Genomic DNA, 12,692 nt, shown 5'->3' with positions numbered 1-12,692 from the left:
AGGTACATTACACAGTATTAATCAAATTAAAATAAAAGAAAAGAAAAGAAGTGCAACTTGGTGGTACATTACACAGTATTTATCAAATTAAAATAAAAGAAAAGAAAAGAAGTGCAACTTGGTGATGACTTTACCAGCTGAACCGTCATTAAGGCAAATTGCACTAATATGGATCTTGATTCAAGCCATGCTATACACTCTTTAATAAAACGTGTGTCCAGGTGTCCATGTGTGTGTGTGTATGTGTGTCTTGTGGTAAAGCGCACAAGCTCGGGGCCGCACGTGTTCAGTCGAGAGACACACACACACAGGCGCGCGCGAGAGAGAAAGAGAGACACACACACACAGGCGCGCGCGAGAGAGAAAGAGAGACACACACACAGGTGCGAGAGACACACACACACACACACACACAGGCGCACGAGACACACACACAGGCGCACGAGACACACACACAGGCGCGCGAGAGACACACACACAGGCGCGCAGAGAGACACACACACAGGCGCGCACGAGACACACACACACAGGCGCGCACGAGACACACACACAGGCGCGCACGAGAGACACACACACACACACACAGGCGCGCACATGCATTGTTGCAATGTTACTTTTCTTGGTTGTTTATTAAATTACGGATTTCTCAAATGTTCATTTTTTTCCCTGTGCTTAAAATTCACTAAAAAAATGTTTTTAGCGAGCGATTCGCAGCAGTATAGCGCAAACTATTGCAATGTTACTTTTCTCTGATGTTCAAGGTTTTCTTAAAGATATTCAATGTTTTTACATTTAGTTTACTACTGGCAGAATAGCCGCGCTTCAAAGAAGTTATGAAAAAGAAAAGGAAACATTTTTAAAATAATGTAACATGATTGTTAAAGTAATTGTTATGTCATTGATATGAGTGTTATATAGATAGATATATAGATATAGATATATGTTGTCTATGTCTCTATATATATATCTCTAATAGCTCAATATACCTCTCTCAATATACCAGCCAAGCGCTGGTATTTTGCTATCTCTCTCTCTCTCATCTGAATTGGATTCAGGTCAGGACTTTCACTAGGCCACTCCAAAGTCTTCATTTTGTTTTTCTTCAGCCATTCGAGGTGGATTTGCTGGTGTGTTTTGGGTTATTGTCCTGTTGCAGCACCCAAGATCGCTTCATCTTGAGTTGACGAACAGATGGCCGGACATTCTCCTTCAGGATTTTTTGGTAAGACAGTAGAATTCATGGTTCCATCTATCACAGCAAGCCTTCCAGGTCCTGAAGCAGCAAAACAACCCCACACCATCACACTACCACCACCATATTTTACTGTTGGTATGATGTTCTTTTTCTGAAATGCTGTGTTCCTTTTACGCCAGATGTAACGGGACATTTGCCTTCCAAAAACGTCAACTTTTGTCTCATCAGTCCACAAGGCATTTTCCCAAAAGTCTTGGCAATCATTGAGATGTTTCTTAGCAAAATTGAGACGAGACCCAATGTTCTTTTTGCTTAACATTGGTTCCGTCTTGGAAATCTGCCATGCAGGCCGTTTTTGCCCAGTCTTTCTTATGGTGGAGTCGTGAACACTGACCATAATTGAGGCAAGTGATGTCTGCAGTTCTTTAGACGTTGTCCTGGGGTCTTTTGTGACCTCTCGGATGAGTCGTCTCTGCGCTCTTGGGGTAATTTTGGTCGGCCGGCCACTCCTGCGAAGGTTCACCACTGTTCCATGATCTCAATTACTTCTGTTCTCATTTGTTCCTGAATGTCTTTGGATCTTGGCATGATGTCTAGCTTTTGAGGTGCTTTTGGTCTACTTCTCTGAGTCAGGCAGCTCCTATTTAAGTGATTTCTTAAGTGATTTCTTGATTGAAACAGGTGTGGCAGTAACCAGGCCTGGGGGTGGCTACGGAAATTGAACTCGGGTGTGATACACCACAGTTAGGTTATTGTTTAACAAGGGGGCAATTACTTTTTCACACAGGGCCATGTAGGTTTGGATTTTTTTTCTCCCTAAATAATAAAAAACATCATTTAAAAAATGCATTTTGTGTTTACTTGTGTTATATTTGACTAATGGTTAAATGTGTTTGATGATCAGAAACATTTTGTGACACAAACATGCAAAAGAATAAGAAATCAAGAAGGGGGCAAATAGTTTTTCACACCACTGTATTCGGGAATGACTTTATATATACAACTTTTGACTTTATATAGTTAAATTTAGTTATCATTGCATATATAATATTTCTGGCGACTAAATAGAACCTACTTATATCCATATTCGAGCTATTGAGCTGTCGCCTGCCTGCCTGAATAAAGTCACCCTCGGTTTGCTCTTACTTTTTAACCGTTCATTTAATCATGGCTAGTGGCGGAAAAATTATAAAATGGAAGTAGGATTACACCGAGTATGGCTTTACCAAAACAATTATTGATGGTGAATCGATTATTCATAAAGCTTCAATTGGTGATCTGTTTTTCTGTGTTAACCTCATATTTTTTTATACTTTTTCTCAAACCAAGGGGGTGTAAGGGTAAAATGAATCGGGAAGCGCTGATCAATGTAATCGGTGTACCAGGAAATCATGCATTGACAGAAGTTCCCCTTTGTTTGTAATGCAAAGTGTGATTAAATGCGTGATTTTTTAACGCGTTATAGAGCACATGCATCGAAGCTTCTCAGCTGTGCTTGTGCTAAGAAAAGGAAACATTTTAAAAATAACGTAACACAATTGTCAATGTAACCTTTTGTAAGTAGTGACTGGAAGATTCAGTGTGGAGAAACTGTAGAGACAGCGTGTGTATTAACTTGTGGATTTTTCTATTAGTATTTCGTGGCAGCGTCACAAACTCGCTTCCGTAACACTGCGTTAGCTGCGGCACTCAGCTCAGAGCGAAATGAGGTGAATGGGAGGGGAGATGATGACATGACTCCCCCACCCGCCTTAACTGTCAATCCCCCACAAACACAGTCTCTCGGAATTTGCATAAGCACAGCCCTTCACCTGCAATTTTAACTTGGTTACAAAGTGATCAAAACTCTCCTTTATATCCTGCGTCCTCTCATTAAACTTGTATCCCGCATTACCCATGGTCATGACAAACGCCAGCGGCAGCCTGTCTATGAAATTAATTTAAACTTTAGGTTTACACCGTGCTTTGTTTCCGAAGTAGCAGCACTCATGAATATGGTTGTATACATGTCACTCGCTCGCTTCTTATTGTTTCGCTGCCTTCTCAATTATATAATGCATGTTTTCTTCAGCGTTTTTTGGAGCTCTTCCTGGTGTTCTACATACTGCGTTGACAGTCAGTTCACGTGTTTACGTGGGAGGCGTGATGATGTCACACGAAACTCCACCCCCCACGGCTTTCGAGCTCAACTCCATTACAGTAAATGGAGAAAAATAGCTTCCAGTTATGACCATTACGCGTAGAATTTCGAAATGAAACCTGCATAACTTTTGTAAGGAAGCTGTAAGGAATGAGCCTGCCAAATTTCAGCCTTCCACCCACACGGGAAGCTGGAGAATTAGTGATGAGTCAGTGAGTGAGTGAGTGAAGTCTTTGCCTTTTATTAGTATAGATTATGCTGTGCATTCTATGGTATAATCTATGTATATAATTCACTAAGGGCACACAAGACAGAGAGCCACGCCCGCCAACTCACAGAGACCCGCCCGCCAGTTCTAAAACCGTAAGACACGTTCAACAGAGCCCCACCGCCAACTGTAACTAAGGGAAAGCAAGACAGAGAGCCCCGCCCGTCAACTCTAAGACCATGGGATACACATGACAGAGCCCTGCCCGCCATCTCTAATCCTACTTCCGTGTCCACCGTCGCTCTCAATCAAACAGCAATAATTAGCAAACAAACAAAGATAACTGCCAGCAGCAGTGAAAAATTCACAATTAGTATGCCAGTTTGAAAAGAAAAATTTTGAGGGTAGTTTTAAAATGTGTTATTGAATCGAGCTGACGTATATGAGAGAGAAGAGAATTCCCGAGTTGAGGAGCACTATGAGAGACACTCAAGCTCCCGTAGCACAGAGTTTGATGTGCGGTACAGAAAGTATAGCTACAGATGAGAATCAGAGTGAGCGAGACGAGTGTCAGTCTGTAGGAGATGAGTGAGGTTGTGGAGAGCGGAGAGCTTTAAATGTTAAGAGCGGTATTTAGTATTGCATTCTGTAGTTAACAGGGAGCCAGTGAAGTTCAGAGAGAATAGGGGTAGCATATTCAGTGGATTTAGAACAGCAGGTTATTATCCTGGCAGCAGAATTTTGAATAAATTGTAAGCGATGGATACATTTTGTGGGATGACAGATAGAATAGCATTACAGTAATCTATACGTGAGTTGACTTGGGCATTAACCAATACTTTAGTACTGTGTTGCGCAAGAACAGGACGAAGTCTACAAATGTTTCGGAGATGGGAAAAATCAGTCCGAGAAATGTTACTTATACGGGAGGAATTATTTAATAATAATAATAATAATAATTTAATAATTACCATTAGTGTATAAATGGATATAAATAATTGCATGTAAACGATTCGACAAAATCTGTTTGTATGTAAACGATACTGTTTAAAACGTTATTGTTTTTTCATCAGAAAACCCGGTTGCCACGTCTACCTGTATTAGTTTAAATGGAACTTTTACCACTCGCAATAGGGAGGACGCGCTGACTTATAGTGTCGACTGGGCAACACAGTGAATGCAGTGTCTATCTATATATGTCTATGTTTTCCGTAGCCTGTTACAGGAAGCTACTCTCTCGACCATTGGCATTGGTTTCGCTCCTTGCTATTTTCGTTATACTGCAACGTTGGTTTCCAAAGCCTGGTGTGTATATATATATATATATATATATATATATATATATATATATATATATATATATATATATATATACACATATACACATACACACACACACACACAGTGGGTACGGAAAGTATTCAGACCCCCTTCAATTTTTCACTCTTTGTTATATTGCAGCCATTTGCTAAAAACATTTAAATTAATTTTTTTTCTCATTAATGTACACACTACACCCCAAATTGACAGACAAAAAAATTTAAATTGTTGAAGATTTATTAAAAAACAAAAACTGAAATATCACATGGTCCTAAGTATTCAGAACCTTTGCTGTGACACTCATATATTTAACTCAGGTGCTTTCCATTTCTTCTGATCATCCTTGAGATCACCTTCATTTGAGTCCAGCTGTGTTTGATTATACTGATTGGACTTGATTAGGAAAGCCACACACCTGTCTATATAAGACCTTACAGCTCACAATGCATGTCAGAGCAAATGAGAATCATGAGGTCAAAGGAACTGCCTGAAGAGCTCAGAGACAGAATTGTGGCAAGGCACAGATCTGGCCAAGGTTACAAAAAATTTCTGCTGCACTTAAGGTTCCCAAGAGCACAGTGGCCTCCATAATCCTTAAATGGAAGACGTTTGGGATGACCAGAACCCTTCCTAGAGCTGGCCGTCCGGCCAAGCTGAGCTACCGGGGAGAAGAGCCTTGGTGAGAGAGGTAAAGAAGAACCCAAAGATCACTTTGGCTGAGCTCCAGAGATGCAGTCAGGAGATGGGAGAAAGTTGTAGAAAGTCAACCATCACTGCAGCCCTCCACCAGTCAGGGCTTTATGGCAGAGTGGCCTGTCGGAAGCCTCTCCTCAGTGCAAGACACATGACAGCCCACATGGAGTTTGCTAAAAGACACCTGAAGGACTCTGAGATGGTGAGAAATAAGATTCTCTGGTCTGATGAGACCAAGATAGAACTTTTGGCCTTAATTCTAAGCGGTATGTGTGGAGACAACCAGGCACTGCTCATCACTTGTCCAATACAGTCCCCACAGTGAAGCATGGCGGTGGCAGCATCATGCTGTGGGGGTGTTTTAGCTGCAGGGACAGGACAACTGGTTGCAATCCAGGGAAAGATGAATGTGGCCAAGTACAGGGATATCCTGGACAAAAACCTTCTCCAGAGTGCTAAGGACCTCAGACTGGGCGAAGGTTTACCTTCCAACAAGACAATGACCCTAAGCACACAGCTAAAATAATGAAGGAGTGGCTTCACAACAACTCTGTGACTGTTCTTGAATGGCCCAGCCAGAGCCCTGACTTAAACCCAATTGAGCATCTCTGGAGAGACCTAAAATGGCTGTCCACCAACGTTTACCATCCAACCTGACAGAACTGGAAAGGATCTGCAAGGAGGAATGGCAGAGGATCCCCAAATCCAGGTGTGAAAAACTTGTTGCATCTTTCCCAAGAAGACTCATGGCTGTATTAGCTCAAAAGGGTGCTTCTACTAAATACTGAGCAAAGGGTCTGAATACTTAGGACCATGTGATATTTCAGTTTTCTTTTTAATAAATCTGCAACAATTTCAAAAATTCTTTTTTTGTCTGTCAATATGGGGTGCTGTGTGTACATTAATGAGGAAAAAATTAATTTAAATGATTTTAGCAAATGGCTGCAATATAACAAAGTGAAAAATTGAAGGGGGTCTGAATACTTTCCATACCCACTGTATATAGATATATATATATAGATATATATAGATATATATATATATATAATATATATAAATATATATATATATATAAATATAAATATATATAAATATAAAATATATATATATATAAATATATAAATATAAATATATATATATATATATATATATTCAAAACCTGTAGGCTATAAAATGCAAGAGACAGATGCAATTAAGCATTAGACACTACAAAATCTATAATTAATCTCTATTTTATATATATATACATATATATACATATATATATATACATATATATACATACATATATATATATATACATATATATATATATATATATATATATACATATATATATATATACATATATATATATATATACATATATATATATATATATATATATATATATATATATACATATATATATATATATATATATATATATATATATATATATATATATATATATATATATATATATATATATATATATATATATATATATATATATATATATATATATATATATATATATATATATATATATAACTTATATATAAATAATTATATTATATATTACTATTATTATATATATATATTTCATTATTTCTACATTGTGTTCTAATTAACTAAGTGACTGAATATACAGGCACCAAACAAAGAGGACTTAAGTGTTTGTTTAGACAGCAAAGTCGCTAGAGAAATAATATGTTCAGAATAGACATCATATCAGTACACAGCTGCAGACATGTTTAAAGTAATGATTAGGGAACATATCATAAAAATCAAAAAAATAAAAAAACTGACTGCATGTTACAGTAGCACTAGGTGACATTTTAGTTGCTTAAAAGCAGCATCCCACTACTTGGTTGTCACAGTAAGCTACAAGTGCAAAAGGAAACCAAAAAATAAGCAGGTGCCATTAATAAAAATACTTCTGTTTCTGTCTTCCATGTTATCTTACTTCTTCCCATACAATCAACTATTAATAAAAATTCACCTCTGAAAATGTGATACATCATTCTCCAACTAAAAAAGTTACTAGATTGGCAAACAAGGTTGTACTGTATAATTCTAACTTAAAAGGCTACTACACTTACCAGATATGAAGAAGCACTGCTTTCATAGCAATATAAAGAAATATTTTCTCTCCACTGGTAAACAGATAGATTTCAAGTTTGTGGAGGAGGGGGAATTACATTTTTTTTTGCTTTACAAATTGATAGAAGCACGTCTAGCATTGGCATAAATGTCAAGTGACTTCCTTGGGGGGAAAAACAGGAAGTGTTTAAAACAAAACTTGCTCTGCTCTTTCTGCCTGCTCACGTGGTCACTTGCCCAGTAAGCAATCAGATAGGCGGCACCCTTCCTGGAAAAATGTTCAACTGTGGACTTATCGGTCTTCTTTTAAATGATTTGCTTTCACTCCACCTTTATTTTCTATCCAGACCATTTAATGCTTTTGTTAATTTGTCAGTGTTCTACAGTAACTTTCAAACAATGCTTCTCCTGCCACCCCCTGCATCTTTTTGTACTCAAAACATCTAACGTCTATCAAACAAACTATACTAACAACTCTACAACATAAATTTGAACTTAATACAAGAGAGAAATAGACAGAGGAAAATATATAAATTATTATAGTGGTATAGTACAAGTAAAATTAATGCATGCATAACAGCTATGAAAAATACACAGATTTATTTGCATATAAGCACTGGTGAAAAGTACAATTAGTTCCACTGCTTAAGCCTTCATCACTCATATGCTTTATTGCTTGGCAACCTCTACATTTGTTTCAGACAACATTAAAACCACATAAAATGTAACCATAAATTGAACCTAAAAGGAAATACTTACACACCTGACTTGGCTTTAAATAATTCAAAATATTAATTTTTATATTTAAAAGACTCAAAAATACAGAGTGCAAATAAGGAAAAATGCAGTATGATTATTTGAAGATCTTTAAGAAATTTAACATATTTATGTCATAAAAGACACTTTGTATCAGCCATACACACAAGATTACTTAGAATGTACTAAAACCATAATTTTAGTTTTTAAAAATCTTCATGCTACCCTGAAAGGCCTTCAAGATAACACTCAACACTATTTCTAAATGAAACGTCTGGAATGAAGAAAAATTAAATCATGGATACTTTAAAAATTAGATGCCTAAAATTAGTGACACATTACATTTTATGGTGGAGAGCATGTCAAATTTGCTTCCAATTGCTTAATCTCATTGCCTCGAGGATATTAAATTATAACTACGAATCAGAACTCCTTGTTGACATTTTGTCACAGTGGAGAGTTCAACCACAACTTCAGCTCTTTTTTGCTTTTGCCATTCCATCATGGTACAAAAACATACAAAACATCAGACCGTCATGCTTCTCTTCCATCTGAGCTCTGTCTTCTGTATTGTACTTAGTGATATGCATTTGATGTTTATAGCTGTTGCACAAATAAAAAGCTCACTCCTATGACCAAAGTTGAAATTTAACCTGTCTTGATTGTTTCAGAGTGAAAGTCAATTTTTTGTGTGTGTGACAAAGATACCAAAATTGAGTGTTGGCATTAAAAGTATACTATATAATGGTTATACTGTATGTTTAAAACACAAGTAGCTAGATTCCTCAACCATAGGATGTTGACACCCACTGACTGACGGACAAGCTGTAGTTGGCCTTCTAGGGTGCATATCCTCCATCACATTCAAAGCAATACGTAAATCATCAAGATGTAAACAATATTCAGCAAATAATTTTTGGCTTGAGTGGATAATGGTAGGGTTATCACAGTCCAATAACTTAATAAATTAAACCAAATAACCAAACCAAATAAACACTTGACTGCTATTCTAGATCTGTGTTTCAAACCATTCTTTACTTTCATTTCAGAAAGCGTACAGTAGTGATAAAAAGAAAACCAGAAAAAAATTACAATAAAAAATGTAAAAAAAATTTGAATTTTTGTAACCAGCCCTTGTTTATTTTGTTCCACTTCTAAACTACTGTATGATAAATTGCTAGTGGAAGTGAAAGAAGGAACTACATGGTCTTTAATCATCATCTTTGAGACCATCACCAACTGATCTACAGCAACTTCAAGGTAAGATCATCTTCATTGCAGTTTAACTGCCTAATCACTTATCAGTATGAAGCTTTAGTGTTGTGTGCAGACATGTGCTCTATATGCATTTCCCATATGTCTGCATGGTTTTTTTCACGGACTGATCCATTCAGTATATTTTGTTCATTCACATTGCATGTATACATCTTAACACTAGAATTACCAAAGCCTATGAAAAAACTCATAAAACCTTTAAATCCCTTCGCACCTCTCTGTCAGCGTCTTTTGTCTTGTGAATGTGTCGATAAGCACAAGCAGCCTGCTATACCATTCCCCCTCATCGCCACAGAAAGGGCAAGAAGTTCTCCCAGTTCAAGCCTTGATTATCTGGGAGTGAGCTACTTAGAGTTGTATAGAGTAAATAATTTCATGTATATTCCTTGTCTACAACAATCTATTTAAACACATTGTTAAAACAAACATTCTTCATGTTTTAATAATAAATGACAAAATATAGATATGAACTATATAATGTGTGAAGGCTGAAGTCAAGAGGTACAAGGCTACTATGACAGCTTCCGTGGTACAGCGGTAAGAACTGCTGAATTGTAATTTAGAGGGTGCGAGTTCAAAACCAGTTTCCTCGCATATTTAACGTTTTGATTAGTGAGCTGCTCTTATTGTTAATATTATACACTAAAAACATGCATTTGATTTGTGTCTAACAGCTGGTGCAATGTTATAGCACTTATAAAAGTTAGCTTTTTTTCCACTTTTATTCTCTCAGTCACGATCATGATACATAATCCCACCTATGAGATCTGATGCTGTTAAGTTTTTGTACTGTGCAAGGCATGCATGTTTCTACTGAGAAAAGAAGAGTGTTCTTTGCTCACCTTGCAGAGGAACTTCACTGTTGCTTCGACGAACTTCTGTTCCAAGACTGCCACTTCCCCCAGGAAAGCAAACTCAGTCAGTGTCAGGTACCCCTTCAATATAATAGGAAGCACAGCATAGAGAGAAGTGTGTACATTGCAACAGGTACAAATGTCATAAATGTAGGATGGACAGTCCTTGGGTGTATGGGAACTATTAACATTTGAATTTGGTGATCATATATAGTGCAGAACTGACCTCTCTGTACTATTGTTTCCTCTGCATTTCCTCGAGTACCACCAAACACCAAAATGTGGAGACTGAGCAAGTTTTTTGGGGGATGGGGAGACGGGGGACATACGGTCACGGATTACAGTTGCAAGAAGTCACACAAATGATTATGAATAATATGAATAACGTTGCATCGGTGCGACAATGTTTTCTGAAATATACTATACATGCTATACAGTCATAAAATTAATTATTCCAAATATCATATATACCTATGTCTGTTTTTTCCTCAGTGCAGCTCTGACATCATGGACTATAAGGTGCATACTAATTCAGTGCGAACAGGAACACTCAATAAAAATGAATAGACAAAATTCAAGTGACAATGACATACCAAAAAGGCATGATATACCGCCGTGTGAGTATTAGCTTTATTCCCTCCAGATCAGAGAATTACCAGTTCCATTGTCTCAAAACACCACTCACATCTACAGTTATTCCCAGTTTCAGATAAAAACTAACAGTGTCAGATCTGGGGTGGTGGGGGTGTTGTATCGTGATCGAAAGAATAAAAGTGAAGAAGAATAAAAAACCCTAACTTTTACAAGTACTATAGATATACACTGGCTGTTACAGACACAAATCAAACGCATGTTTTTATTGTATAATAGTAACAATAAGAACATCTCACTACTTAAAACAGCAAATTTAGAATCGAACTGGCAGCCTTTTGATTACAAGTCAGCAGTTCTTATCACTTCACCATGGAAGCTATCAGATTAGCCTTGTACCTTTTCTGAAAGTATTATTTGATATTTGGACTTCAGCCTTCACACATTATACGGTTCATGTCTACATTTTGTCATTTATTACTAAAACATGAAAAACATATGTTTTAATGATGTGTTTACATAGATTGTTGTAGACACGGAATACACATGAAATTAATTACTATATACAACTCTAGGTAGCTCACTCCCAGATAATCAATGCTTGATCTGGGAAAACTTCTTGCCCTTTCTGCTACGGTTTGGGGATGGTATAGCAGGCTGCTTGCGCTTATCGACACATTTACAAAATAACAGATACTGATGGAGAGGTGCAAAGGGATTTAAGGAGGGCCGGGTTTACGAGTTGTTTTGTAGGCTTTGGTAATTCTATTGTTAAAACAGGCTACCTTTACATCCAGCCATGCAAATCAAACAAAAGTATAATTTTGATTACAAAATATTCACAATGTATACAATGGAATAGAGTGATCCGACTAAATAAAGTGGTGTACATTTTAAATAGCATGTACAACCAAGATTGTGGGTATCCTGACAAATGTAGTAATTCCTACAAATTCTTACAGGAATATTCAACGTATTTTGATAAAATTATTTTGTACTTGTGCCTTATTTGTTAATTAGGAATTTTCATTATTTGTGTTTCATTAACCTTGCACGCATAGGATGTCACGGTATGCACAAGTTGCGCTGCAGCATTCGGCATATCTCATCAAAGCTGCACAAGCAGGCTGCAGGAGAAAAAGACAAGTCTGGCAAACAATGGTCCGAGTTTAAATTCTGCCTTAAAAGAAGCTCAAAAACTTTGTTGAGGTGAATGCTAAAAGCATATACTATACTTGCACTAAAATCAGTACAAACATTCAGTAAACTGACTTGGACTGTTAAGTGAATTTGTATTCCTTTTCACTCAGTTACTTGACAACCTGACCACTGCCAATATGTGGCTGCATTGAGACACTTTAAGAAGCTCATAATCATTTCTTTAAAATGCATCTGGTAGATTTGCTGCATTTAAACCTGAATCTGAAAAGTAAAAATCAGCGACATGCACATAAAAAGATGAAACAGCGCTCAAGGATGACTTGCAAGAAAAATGGCTGTAGCATGGCTAAGGTTGCTACCACTGTAACTCTGAAAAGGACATTTCAGAATAAAAATAATTTTCCTGTGATACAC

General features: G+C 37.0%; 1 protein-coding gene across 7 annotated transcripts in view; it reads right to left on the bottom strand.

The window, feature by feature from the left end:
• ncoa3 (nuclear receptor coactivator 3) overlaps positions 1 to 12,692 on the bottom strand; it is a 273,711-nt gene that overhangs the window by 170,592 nt on the left and 90,427 nt on the right. The window contains exon 1 of one of the 7 annotated variants that reach the window (XM_039734690.1): positions 7,641 to 7,744. The exons of the other annotated variants lie outside the window; for them this stretch is intronic. The gene's annotated coding sequence lies outside the window, so the exon portion shown is untranslated. Of the gene's footprint in view, positions 1 to 7,640; positions 7,745 to 12,692 lie in introns of those variants that run through there. 7 annotated transcript variants of the gene reach the window in all.

The sequence above is a fragment of the Polypterus senegalus genome, chromosome 14 (assembly GCF_016835505.1).
Source record: "Polypterus senegalus isolate Bchr_013 chromosome 14, ASM1683550v1, whole genome shotgun sequence".
NCBI lineage: Eukaryota > Metazoa > Chordata > Cladistia > Polypteriformes > Polypteridae > Polypterus > Polypterus senegalus.
Note: the sequence above shows the minus strand (reverse complement) of the source record. Positions and strands in the feature narration are given on the sequence as shown.